Source organism: Salmo salar, chromosome 19 (assembly GCF_965601325.2).
Source record: "Salmo salar chromosome 19, fSalSal1, whole genome shotgun sequence".
Classification (NCBI taxonomy): Eukaryota; Metazoa; Chordata; class Actinopteri; order Salmoniformes; family Salmonidae; genus Salmo; species Salmo salar.
In genome coordinates this window covers 40362076-40376588 of record NC_138309.1, presented here as the reverse complement: position 1 = coordinate 40376588, position 14513 = coordinate 40362076, and the positions used below count along the sequence as shown (strand labels likewise).

Below are 14513 nucleotides of genomic sequence, written 5' to 3'. Positions count from 1 at the left end.
GCAGTTCACTAATGTCCCCTTCATTTCTGCGTACAATTACAGTGCCTTCATAAAGTATTCATACCGTGTGACTTATTATACACTTTTGTGTTACAGCCTGAATTCAAAATGGATGAAATCAATTTAAAAGAAATTCACCCATCTATACACATTCCCCATAATGACAAAATAAAACGTTTTTAAAAATGTTAAAACATTTGTTGGAAATGAAAAAAAATGAAAATCTAAATTTACATAAGTATTCACACACAAGTCAATACATGTTAGAATTACACCTTCGGCAGCAATTACAGCTGTGAGTCTTTCTGGTGAGTCTTTTAAGAGATTTGCACAGCTGGATTCTACAAAATGTGTACTTTATTCTTTAAAAAAATTCACGTTGGTTTTTGATCATATTAACCATTTTTCAATTCTTGCCAATCGACAGATAATTGTATGTGTGAGGTACATGGCCGAGATGAGGTAGTCATTAAAAAAATAATGTTAAACACTATTATTGAACACAGAGTGTTCAACTTATTATGTCCATACAACTTATTATGTGACTTGTTAAGCAAATGTTTACTCCTGAACTTATTTAGGCTAAGTGATTGAATATGTATTGACTCTATAGACATTTCAGCTTTTCATTTCTTATTACATTTTCTATAATATCTAAAAATATAATTCCACTTTGACATTATGGTGCATTGTAGGCCAGTGACACAACATCTACATTTAAATCAGTTTTAAATTCAGGCTGTAACAACAAAATGTGGATTAAGTTAAGGGTATGGGGTGTGAACACTTTCTGAAGGCACTCGATGTACACTACTAGTCAAAAGTTTGGACACATCTACTCATTCAAGGGTTTGTCTTTATTTTTACTTTTTTCTACATTGTAGAAAAATAGTGAAGACATCAAAACTATGAAATAACACATGTGGAATCATGTAGTAACCAAAAAAGGGTTAATCAAATCAAAATATATATTTGAGATTCTTCAAAGTAGCCACCCCTTTGACTTGATGACAGCTTTGCACACTCTTGGCATTCTCTCAACCAGCTTCATGAGGTAGTCACCTGGAATGCATTTCAATTAACAGGTGTGCCTTGTTAATTTGTGGACTTTCTTTCCTTCTTAATGCATTTGAGCCAATCAGTTGTGTTGTGACAAGGTAGGGGTGGAATACAGAAGATGGCCCTATTTGGTAAAAGACCAAGTCCATATTATGGCAAGAACAGCTCAAATAAGCACATATAAACGACAGATCATCATTACTTTAAGACATGAAGGTCAGTCAATCCGGAAAATGTCAAGAACTTTGGAAGTTTCTTCAAGTGCAGTCGCAAAATCCATCAAGCGCTATGATGAAACTGGCTCTCATGAGAACCGCAGCAGGAAAGGAAGACCCAGAGTTACCTCTGCTGCAGAGGATAAGTTCATTAGTTAACAGCCTCAGAAATTGCAGCCCAAATAAATGCTTCACAAAGTTCAAGTAAAAGACACATATCAACATCAACTGTACAGAGGAGACTGCGTGAATCAGGCTTTCATGGTCGAATTACTGCAAAGAAACCACTACTAAAGGACACCAATAAGAATAAGAGACTTGCCTGGGCAAAGAAACAAGAGCAATAGGCATTTGTTTGTTTTTCAACAAGACAATGACCCAACACACCTCCAGGCTGTGTAAAGGCTATTTGATCAAGGAGGAGAGTGATGGAGTGCTGCATCAGATGACCTTGCCTCCACAAGCACCCAACCTTTTGGGGCGGTAGCGTAGCCTAGTGGTTAGAGTGTTGGACTAGCAACCGAAAGGTTGGAAGTTCAAATCCCTAAGCTGACAAGGTACGAATCTGTCATTCTTCCCCTGAACAAGGCAGTTAACCCACTGCCTAGGCTGTTATTGAAAGTAAGAATTTGTTCTTAACTGACTTGCCTAGTTTAATGAAAGTTTTAAAAAATATGAAAAACTTAACCCAATTGAGATGGTTTGGGACCACAGAGTGAAGGAAAAGCAGCCAACAAGTGCTCAGCATATGTGGGAATAACAGTATTGTGATGAACATCAACTCCATACAAGCTCCTGCACTTAACTATCACCAGGTGCTGATTCATCTATTTTGACATGATGAATTCCACTTGAACTGCAGTGAACAGAGCATAGGAGCATGTCATCAAGTCAAAGGGGTGGCTACTTTGAAGAATCTCAAATATATATTTGATTTGATTAACCCTTTTTTGGTTACTACATGATTCCATATGTGTTATTTCATAGTTTTGATGTCTTCACTATTTTTCTACAATGTAGAAAAAAGTAAAAATAAAGAGAAACCCTTGAATGAGTAGATGTGTCCAAACTTTTGACTAGTAGTGTACATCGCGTGCCTTCAGAAAGTGTTCACACCCCTTACCCTTAACTTAATCCACATTTTGGACGAACATGTTGAAGTTCATCACAATACTGTTATTCCCACATATGCTGAGCACTTGTTGGCTGCTTTTCATTCACTCTGTTGTCCCAAACCATCTCAATTGGGTTGAGTTTTTAATATTTTTTTTTACCTTTTATTTAACTAGGCAAGTCAGTTAAGAACAAATTCTTACTTTCAATAACAGCCTAGGCAGTGGGTTAACTGCCTTGTTCAGGGGAAGAATGACAGATTTGTACCTTGTCAGCTTAGGAATTCGAACTTGCAACCTTTCGGTTGCTAGTCCAACTAGCTCTTACCACTAGGCTACATGCCAATTCATTAATAACAGAACAAAATACACACAGAGATTTTCTTTTACCAGAGCAACATACAGTTAATCTTAAAATAGCTAGGTGGGACTACATGCAAGTATATTTTGTGTTAATTCACGAAAGGTATTTTATTTTATAGGTCTTTCCCAATGATTGAACGTTTCAGACAGGAGGGGAGGATGGGGGAAGGATTGTGGTATTGAGCACCAAGTAGGGCTGGGCGATATGGCCTAAAAATCATACGTTGTTCTTATGTTTTCTCTAAATAAGCTATGTTGTACAATTTAAATACACTGCATTTGAGCCTCTCGAGTGGCGCAGCGGTCTAAGGGTGTCACTACAGACCCGGGTTCGATTCCGGGCTGTATCACAACTGTCCGTGATCGTGAGTCCCATACGGCCGACGCACAATTGGCCCAGCGTTGTCGGGGTTAGGGGAGGGTTTGGCCGGGGCGGGCTTTACTTGGCTCATCGCGCTCTAGCGACTCCTTGTGGCAGAACGGGCATCTGCAGGCTGACCTCGGTCACCAGGTGTTTCCTCCAATACATTGGTGAGGCTATGCTTCCGGGTTAAGCGGGCGGGTGTTAAGAAGCGCGGTTTGGCGGGTCATGTTTCGGACAACGCATGACTCGACCTTCGACTTCTCCCGCGCCCGTTGGGGAGTTGCAACGATGAGACCAGATCGAAATACACACACATTGCATTTGAAATGGTCAGCAATAATCTAATGAATAGATATCTGGTTAAATACTGGTCTATGGTGATGGGTGGGATTAAAGAGCTTATGTTTGGTAAAGTATTATTGTTATGTGACTGCTTTAAATAAAAGTACCATGTGTGTAAAACGTATATATATGTAGCAGAAAAGCTGTAAAAAAACAAGTAAAGGTATTTGTCCTCAGAGGGTTAATAAAAATAGAAAATAAAAAATAAATAAATAAAAACTAGACAATTACACAACCGGTCAAAAGTTTTAGAACAACTACTGATTCAAAGGTTTTCTTTATTTTTTACAATTTTCTACATTGTAGAATAATAGTGAAGACATCAAAACTATGAATTAAACACATATGGAATCATGTAGTAATCAAAAAAGTGATAAACAAATCAAAATATATTTTATATTTGAGATTCTTCAAATAGCAATCCTTTGCTTTGATGACACTTTGCACACTCTTGGCATTCTCTCAACCAGCTTCACCTGGAATGCTTTTCCAACAGTCTTGAAGGAGTTCCCACATATGCTGAGCACTTGTTGGCTGCTTTTCCTTCACTCTGCGGTGACTTTGGTTGAGGTCGGGGGATTCCCCCGAATTGAGATGGTTTGGGATGAGTCGGACAGCAGAGAGAAGAAAAAGCAGCCAACAATTGCTCAGCATATGTGGGAACTCCTTCAAGATTGTTGGAAAAGCATTGGTCAGGGAGGTGACCAACACCAAGAACTTCAGAGTTCCACTGTGGAGATGGGAGAACCTTTCAGGACAACCATCTCTGCAGCACTCCACCAATCAGGCCTTTATGGTAGAGTAGCCAGACGAAAGACGCTCCTCAGTAAAAGGCACATGACAACCAGCTTGGAGTTTGCCAAAAGGCATCTAAAGGACTCTCAGACCATGAGAAACAAGATTCTCTGGTCTGATGAAACCAAGATTGAACTCTTTGGCCTGGATGCCAAGCGTCACGTCTGGAAGAAACCTGTCACCATCCCTACGGTGAAGTATGGTGGTGGCAGCATCATATTGTGGGGATGTTTTTCAGTGGCAGGGACTGGGAGACTAGTCAGGATGGAGGGCAAGATGTACATAGAAAAGTACAGAGAGACCCTTGACAAAAACCTGCTCCAGAGCGCTCAGGACCTCAGACACTGGGCAAAGGTTCACTTTCCAACAGGACAATGACCATAAGCATACAGCCATGATAACACAGGAGTGGCTTTGGGACAAGTCTCTGAATGTTCTTAAGTGGCCTAGCCAGAGCCCGGACTTGAACGCGAACAAGCATTTCTGGAGAGACCTGAAAATAGCTGTGCAGCAACGCTCCCCATCCAACCTGACAGAGCTTTAGAGGATCTGCAGAGAAGAATGGGAGAAACTCCCCAAATACAGGTGTGCTATGCTTGTAGCATCATACCCAAGAAGACTCAAGGCTGTAATCGCTGCCAAAGGTGCTTCAACAAAGTACTGAGTAAAGGGTCTGAAGACTTATGTAAATGTTATTTCAGTTTTTAATTTTTTAATACATTTTCAAAAATATCTAAAAACCTGTTTTCTCTTTGTCATTATGGGGTATTGTGTGTAGATTGATGAGGGGGGGAAAAGCCATTGAATCCATTTTAGAATAAGGCTGTAACGTAACAAAATATGGGAAAAGTCAAGGGGTGTGAATACTGTCTGAATGGACTGTATGGGATGATCAGATGATGATATTTTGTCCTTTCACACCGAGGTGATTATGGAGGGGGGGGATTGTGAGTAATTATTGGGTTATATTTGAACAGTCTCATTCGCAATGGATGTAAAAAAAATATATAAAAAAAATACAGACTTCATTGACTTGTGATGTGAAGAAAAACTACTGAGAAGGTCAGGTTACTAGTCCTGGTCAAAGTGAGTTAAAACAATCAGAAATCGAACATCCCCAAAATGGACACTCTCCTACATTTGCGTGCAGCAGTTATGCTACTTCTGAGTGCTCAGGCACGACGCTCCCTGAACATTAACAGGAAACCAGAACCATGCTCATTGATCACATGGAGAACTTCACAACAAAACACAATGATGGTTATGAAATAAACCAAAAACTTGTTTCTCACAAGTGTAGCAGGCTGTGAACTCAACAAACAACGTTTCCACTCCAAGAATGAGAAACGGTAAGTGAATGTAGGCCTAATTAGTAATACAATGCATTAACAGAAATGTATGTAACCAAATGACGGGGATTAAAAGTACAATTACTACTGGTGACATATGTCATGGGGAATTGATCAAAATAAACAATCAAAGGGAAAACAATTCACACAATGAAAGCAGGCGTTCTGGAGAGCAGAGAGCAGGCGTTCTGGAGAGCAGAGAGCAGGCGTTCTGGAGAGCAGAGAGCAGGCGTTCTGGAGAGCAGAGAGCAGGCGTTCTGGGGAGCAGAGAGCAGGCGTTCTGGAGAGCAGAGAGCAGGCGTTCTGGAGAGCAGAGACCACGCGTTCTGGAGAGCAGAGAGCAGGCGTTCTGGAGAGCAGAGAGCAGGCGTTCTGGAGAGCAGAGACCACGCGTTCTGGAGAGCAGAGAGCAGGCGTTCTGGAGAGCAGAGAGCAGGCGTTCTGGAGAGCAGAGAGCACGCGTTCTGTAGAGCAGAGAGCAGGCGTTCTGGAGAGCAGAGAGCAGGCGTTCTGGAGAGCAGAGAGCAGGCGTTCTGGAGAGCAGAGAGCAGGCGTTCTGGAGAGCAGAGAGCAGGCGTTCTGGAGAGCAGAGAGCACGCGTTCTGGAGAGCAGAGAGCACGCGTTCTGGAGAGCAGAGAGCAGGCGTTCTGGAGAGCAGAGAGCAGGCGTTCTGGAGAGCAGAGAGCAGGCGTTCTGGAGAGCAGAGAGCACGCGTTCTGGAGAGCAGAGAGCACGCGTTCTGGAGAGCAGAGAGGACGCGTTCTGGAGAGCAGAGAGCACGCGTTCTGGAGAGCAGAGAGCAGGCGTTCTGGAGAGCAGAGAGCACGTGTTCTGGAGAGAGAGGCGCCTATAAGCCATCTTCGCCACACACCCTTACCCTTCTTCTAGTCTGAACATTTAAAAGATACTCTTCACAAATACTTTAGATGCTTTTCACTGGCAGCCGCAACTCAACAGTCAGCTAGGTCTTTTGCCACGCACGCTGCCTACGAAAGACTTCCATCATATGCCACTTCTCTCCTGCCCTACCGGTTTTTTCCTATCAACTTTCTTTCGTTGTCCAGAAGCCAAATCCACAATCTTAGTCATATTAGCAACGCATCATAGGAATCCCCTTTCCCTTTTAAACAAGGTAGAACAGCTGAATTGTTGTGAACACACCCTTCTGTTCATTCCAACCGTTTGAACAGCACACCCAGCCTTTTGTTCGGCTGTTGAAATCAATTGGCCTAGCTTATCTCAGAATGAGCACGAGTTGCCAATTCCTTTATGTAAAATTGTGTTTTATACTCATTGCACAATTTATAAAAAGAAAGACTAGACAGCTAGTATAACAGTCTGGTTACAATGCTGCTAGTGGTACGTTGTTTTATAAAACACAGACTAGACAGCTAGTATAACAGTCTGGTTACAATGCTGCTAGTGGTACGTTGTATTATATAACACAGACTAGACAGCTAGTATAACAGTCTGGTTACAATGCTGCTAGTGGTACGTTGTATTATAAAACACAGACTAGACAGCTAGTATAACAGTCTGGTTACAATGCTGCTAGTGGTACGTTGTATTATAAAACACAGACTAGACAGCTAGTATAACAGTCTGGTTACAATGCTGCTAGTGGTACGTTGTTTTATAAAACACAGACTAGACAGCTAGTATAACAGTCTGGTTACAATGCTGCTAGTGGTACGTTGTTTTATAAAACACAGACTAGACAGCTAGTATAACAGTCTGGTTACAATGCTGCTAGTGGTACGTTGTTTTATAAAACACAGACTAGACAGCTAGTATAACAGTCTGGTTACAATGCTGCTAGTGGTACGTTGTTTTATAAAACACAGACTAGACAGCTAGTATAACAGTCTGGTTACAATGCTGCTAGTGGTACGTTGTATTATAAAACACAGACTAGACAGCTAGTATAACAGTCTGGTTACAATGCTGCTAGTGGTACGTTGTTTTATAAAACACAGACTAGACAGCTAGTATAACAGTCTGGCTACAATGCTGCTAGTGGTACGTTGTTTTATAAAACACAGACTAGACAGCTAGTATAACAGTCTGGTTACAATGCTGCTAGTGGTACGTTGTTTTATAAAACACAGACTAGACAGCTAGTATAACAGTCTGGTTACAATGCTGCTAGTGGTACGTTGTTTTATAAAACACAGACTAGACAGCTAGTATAACAGTCTGGTTACAATGCTGCTAGTGGTACGTTGTTTTATAAAACACAGACTAGACAGCTAGTATAACAGTCTGGTTACAATGCTGCTAGTGGTACGTTGTTTTATAAAACACAGACTAGACAGCTAGTATAACAGTCTGGTTACAATGCTGCTAGTGGTACGTTGTTTTATAAAACACAGACTAGACAGCTAGTATAACAGTCTGGTTACAATGCTGCTAGTGGTACGTTGTTTTATAAAACACAGAATAGACAGCTAGTATAACAGTCTGGTTACAATGCTGCTAGTGGTACGTTGTTTTATAAAACACAGACTAGACAGCTAGTATAACAGTCTGGTTACAATGCTGCTAGTGGTACGTTGTTTTATAAAACACAGACTAGACAGCTAGTATAACAGTCTGGTTACAATGCTGCTAGTGGTACGTTGTTTTATAAAACACAGACTAGACAGCTAGTATAACAGTCTGGTTACAATGCTGCTAGTGGTACGTTGTATTATAAAACACAGACTAGACAGCTAGTATAACAGTCTGGTTACAATGCTGCTAGTGGTACGTTGTTTTATAAAACACAGACTAGACAGCTAGTATAACAGTCTGGTTACAATGCTGCTAGTGGTACGTTGTTTTATAAAACACAGACTAGACAGCTAGTATAACAGTCTGGTTACAATGCTGCTAGTGGTACGTTGTATTATATAACACAGACTAGACAGCTAGTATAACAGTCTGGTTACAATGCTGCTAGTGGTACGTTGTTTTATAAAACACAGACTAGACAGCTAGTATAACAGTCTGGTTACAATGCTGCTAGTGGTACGTTGTATTATAAAACACAGACTAGACAGCTAGTATAACAGTCTGGTTACAATGCTGCTAGTGGTACGTTGTTTTATAAAACACAGACTAGACAGCTAGTATAACAGTCTGGTTACAATGCTGCTAGTGGTACGTTGTATTATAAAACACAGACTAGACAGCTAGTATAACAGTCTGGTTACAATGCTGCTAGTGGTACGTTGTATTATAAAACACAGACTAGACAGCTAGTATAACAGTCTGGTTACAATGCTGCTAGTGGTACGTTGTTTTATAAAACACAGACTAGACAGCTAGTATAACAGTCTGGTTACAATGCTGCTAGTGGTACGTTGTATTATAAAACACAGACTAGACAGCTAGTATAACAGTCTGGTTACAATGCTGCTAGTGGTACGTTGTATTATAAAACACAGACTAGACAGCTAGTATAACAGTCTGGTTACAATGCTGCTAGTGGTACGTTGTTTTATAAAACACAGAATAGACAGCTAGTATAACAGTCTGGTTACAATGCTGCTAGTGGTACGTTGTTTTATAAAACACAGACTAGACAGCTAGTATAACAGTCTGGTTACAATGCTGCTAGTGGTACGTTGTATTATAAAACACAGACTAGACAGCTAGTATAACAGTCTGGTTACAATGCTGCTAGTGGTACGTTGTTTTATAAAACACAGACTAGACAGCTAGTATAACAGTCTGGTTACAATGCTGCTAGTGGTACGTTGTTTTATAAAACACAGACTAGACAGCTAGTATAACAGTCTGGTTACAATGCTGCTAGTGGTACGTTGTTTTATAAAACACAGACTAGACAGCTAGTATAACAGTCTGGTTACAATGCTGCTAGTGGTACGTTGTTTTATAAAACACAGACTAGACAGCTAGTATAACAGTCTGGTTACAATGCTGCTAGTGGTACGTTGTTTTATAAAACACAGACTAGACAGCTAGTATAACAGTCTGGTTACAATGCTGCTACTGGTACGTTGTTTTATAAAACACAGACTAGACAGCTAGTAAACGCTTTTTTGTCGTTGTTTTGACTGGCAGGGGGGAGGGCCTTGGTGTATGTGTGTAAGTGGGAAGCTGCGCACAGCCCACAGTCCTTAGGCACGGCCTGCGGTCGTTACTTACGGCCTACAAGCGGACAAACACGAACATTTTTAATTAAAAACTCAATTCTTGCGATATTTGGAATATCACGCAAAAAAACATATATTCAAATGAATTCTATATATCGCCCAGCCCTAGCATCAAGCGGTGTGTATATCAACATAATAACTGATTGAACGTATCAGACAGAAAGACTGTGGTATTGAACATCACGTGGTGTGTATATCAACATAATAACTGATTGAACGTATCAGACAGAAAGACTGTGGTATTGAACATCACGTGGTGTGTTTATCAACATAATGCATCGAAGGAGCACTGCACCCTCTTCATTCCCTTTATGGCTCATTCCTATCCAGCGCCTTCCATCAGGCTCTGCGTCAAATAACGTTGAATTCATACACTTCCTCAACCACACAGGCTCAAAGCCCAGGTCCAGTCAAGAGGCACGTGGAGGACATCAATATAATCTGATTGACTGGCTGGCTGTCTCATCGGCATCTGTTCTCTTTTGAAGCTAGAACGTTTACTCAGCCAGGCCTGTATACTAATCTGTATTCCACCTACGGCTCCTTCAGTTCTTTTGAACGGTCTGGGAAAGGAGAGCGAGATAGTGGAGTCATTTCTCAGCACAAGCCCTGAGTCCCTTCAGTTTCCTCAATCAAGTGGCAATTATGTCACTACACACATTTATCGGATTAAACCGGGGTCAGCCATGTAAAATGGATCTCTGCCTCCCAACCAAGTCATCATCACTTGTCCACTAGATTCTAGAATGTCAAGTATTCCAAGTCATCATCACTTGTCCACTAGATTCTAGAATGTCAAGTAATCCAAGTCATCATCACTTGTCCACTAGATTCTAGAATGCCAAGTAATCCAAGTCATCATCACTTGTCTAATAGATTCTAGAATGTCAAGTAATCCAAGTCATCATCACTTGTCCACTAGATTCTAGAATGCCAAGTAATCCAAGTCATCATCACTTGTCTAATAGATTCTAGAATGTCAAGTATTCCAAGTCATCATCACTTGTCCACTAGATTCTAGAATGTCAAGTAATCCAAGTCATCATCACTTGTCCACTAGATTCTAGAATGTCAAGTATTCCAAGTCATCATTCCTCATCCATTAGATCTAGAACACCAAGCAACTATTCCACCTTCGCAACACAATCCACGATGTCCCAGTCCCAAGCTTGACGACCAGTGTTGTGTAAAGTCACCAACACCCCTGGGGATAACCTGGTCCCAGATCTGTTTGTTCGGTCTTGCCAACTCCTATGGTCAGCACAAACAGATCTGGGACAAGGCTACTCCTGGGAAACTGTAGCAGGGGGATTTTCAAACCTTTTATAGGTAACTGACTATCACAGCTTATTGTGAAATAGACATTAATTACTTAGTCCACTACTTTGTGTTTACTACACACATTTCTTCACAATGCATTTCCTGTGTATTACACAATTTTCTTTCTTCATAACGCATTCATGTACATTGCACAAATTACAATTTGTTGTGGCTAACATTAGCTAGCTAGGTTAACTGGGTGGTTAACTTTAGCTAGGCTAGGGGTTAAAGTAAAGTAATATGGTAGTTAAAAAGTAATAAGTTGTTGCTAATTAGCTCAAATGCGAAAGTTAGTCCATGACGTGATTTGAAAATGCAACGTTAGAGTTGTGTTAAAAAGTTTTTGGTTTTTCCATTTATGTTTTGAGGTTGGACTTTTAGCACGTATAGCACGTTAGCATGTACGGCGCACCGATTGGTGTCATCTCGTTAGTCAGTATATGTTTCACCTGTGCTGGCTTGTCCATCTCGTTAGTCGGAAGGTATTTCACCTGTGCTGGCCTAAGTGATATTTAAGAGTGTCTGGCCCAGTGCTCTAGTTGTATTGAGAGATGTGGAGGGTCAACACCTTACGTTGGCGCTCCTCTATTTGATTTCTAGAAAAACATTCCTTTGTCTGATCTTCCCTGTTTCCATTTTGTTCAAGTTTTTGGTTTGCTTCCTGTCTTGAAGTTTGGGGTGGGTTGTTCTTTACTTTACTTCTTCTTGGGCAAATTTAGTGGGTCTCATGGTGGGTGTCTTTTAGGTTCCAGTTGTTGTTGCTAGTCAACTTTCAGTGGACACCCCCATGAGTGTCTATCAGAACCCCTCCTAAAACCCCACCTGATTCATTTAGTTTGTTGTCAGTTCCCCCTTCTGTTTGAGTGACATTTTATATTTTGCTGGGGAACGTAACGTTTGATTGACAGTCGCAATAGGGTTAGCTAACATGCTAGCTAAGTAGTTAAAGGTTAGGGTTAGTTAACATGCTAGCTCAGTAGTTAAGGTTAGCTAACATGCTAGTTCAGTAGTTAAGTATTGAGTTGTTGCTAATTAGCGAAAATTCTAAAGTTGTTCATGACGTGATTCGAACACACAGCAATGGTTCTCTGTAGAAGACAGATGGCTTTGGGATGGTTTGGGTGGACTGGAGGAAGTCACAGGATTGCTATAGGGGAAGCGGATGGACATCTGTGGATTAGGCGAAGGAGGGGTTGAGGTCAGGTCAGATCCCCTGAAGGGAGAAATTATTGTTTATTACCCTCTCCTGTCGAACTATAAGACGTAAGGATTGGAGATAAGGAGGGGTGCCTAAATTGGAGAATATATATAATTGTGGTGGTGGAAACATGTTTTTGTCTGAATAAAGCTGTGTCGGCCCTTTGGGAAAGATTAAACTTGGTTAAGCTTCTCTAGTGTCCGTGAGTTATTTACTAAAAAAAATTAGAACCTAACAACAGTAAATCTGTGACACTGGGTTGGTTGTAATTGAACGAGCGTGACTGCAGTAGCTACGTCTTCAAAGTTTTAAACAGAGTTAATAATTTCTCTCTCTAACAGTGTGTGCGTGGTGATGAGACCCTCTAAAAAAAATATATATATAATATATATATATATATATATATATAAAAAGTCTGATACGTCATAGAAGACATCACAATAGTACTGTACTCAAAAACATACACGCATAATTGTACTACTATAACCCCTGGAGAAAAAAATTAAAAACACCCAGGCAATGTCTATGGCTACAGTTTATCATTCTCTATTTTTACAGGTACTGTACGTTTCGAAACATTTTACAGGTATAGATATGTCACCTACAGTTGGTTTTACCTCTTACGTTTTTGTTAATGATCATGTGAAAACTAAAAAGCAGTAAAAGGCACACACATTGATACCTTGTGAGACACCAATTTGCACCCTATTCCCTATCTAGTGCACTACTTATGACCAGGGCCCTATGGGTTGACCAGAGATCTATATCAGTGCACTATATAGGGAATAAGGGTGCCATTTGGGATGCAAAAGTTCAGCTCAAAAAACACCCAACCCAAACGAAGACACCTGTTTCAGATTAAGACGTGGTGAGAAAAAAAGGGCTATAGTTCACAACAATCAGTCAGGTCTGTTAAAACCTGTTGGGGATAGGGGGCAGTATTTGCACGGCCGGATAAAAAACGTACCCGATTTAATCTGGTTACTACTCCTGCCCAGTAACTAGAATATGCATATAATTAGTAGATTTGGATAGAAAACACTCTAAAGTTTCTAAAACTGTTTGAATGGTGTCTGTGAGTATAACAGAACTCATATGGCAGGCCAAAACCTGAGAAGATTCCATGCAGGAAGTGGAAATCTGATTTGTGGAATCACCTTCAACACTTTGCCTATGAAACACACCGTGAGTTAGGATTCATTTAGCACTTCCTAAGGCTTCCACTAGATGTCAACAGTCTTTACAAAGTGGTTTGAGTCTTCTCCTGTAAAAACTGACCGAACGAGAAGGCTGTAAACTAGGTCACAGGCGGATGGCCATGTCTACTATGATGCGCATGCGTGTGGGGACCCTTTCTTTCCGAAACGTTTTATAAGACAATGCAATTGTCCGCCTTGAATATTATTGACGTTCTGATTGAAAAAGGCCCTAAAGACTTATGCTATACAACGTTTGACATGTTTGAACGAACGTAAATATTTTTTTTTTGCTCTTTCGTGGCGACAAGTCCCGCGCGTTTCGGTACATTTTGAGTAGCCTACAGAATGCGCTAACAAGAAGGAGCTATTGGGACATAAATTATAAACTTTTTCTAACAAAACTACATTTGTTGTGGACCTGGGATTCCTAGAAGTGCCTTCTGATGAAGATAATCAAAGGTAAGTGAATATTCACAATAGTATATTTGATTTTAGATGGTTCCAAGATGGCGCTAACCTGTATCGCCTAGCCTATTTTTCTGAGCATAGTACCTCGTTTATTGCAAAGTGTGATTTCCCAGTAAAGTTATTTTGAAATCTGGCAATGCGGTTGCATTCACGAGATGTTAATCTATAATTCTTTGAATGACAATATTATAATTTACCAATTTTTTCGAATAGTAATTTTGTAAATTGTAGCGCTGATTCACCGGCAGCATTTGAGGGAAAATATTTTCTGAATTTCACCGCCACTGTAAAATGCTGTTTTTGGATATACATATGAACTTGATAGAACCAAAAATGCATGTATTGTCTAACATAATGTCCTAGGAGTGTCATCTGATGAAGATTGTCAAAGGTTAGTGCATCATTTTAGCTGGTTTTCTGCTTTTGGTGACGCCTGTCTTTGCATTGAAAATAGCTGTGTGTAATGTTTTGTCAATGTACTGTCCTAACATAATCTAACTTTATGCTTTCGCAGTAAAGCCTTTTTTAAATCGGCCCACTTGGTTAGATTAAGGAGATGTTTATCTTT

At 40.4% G+C, this 14513-nt stretch overlaps 1 protein-coding gene across 3 annotated transcripts in view; it reads right to left on the bottom strand.

The window, feature by feature from the left end:
* Window positions 1-14513, bottom strand: part of sptlc3 (serine palmitoyltransferase, long chain base subunit 3) — an 88969-nt gene that overhangs the window by 50084 nt on the left and 24372 nt on the right. The gene's annotated exons all lie outside the window — the stretch shown is intronic.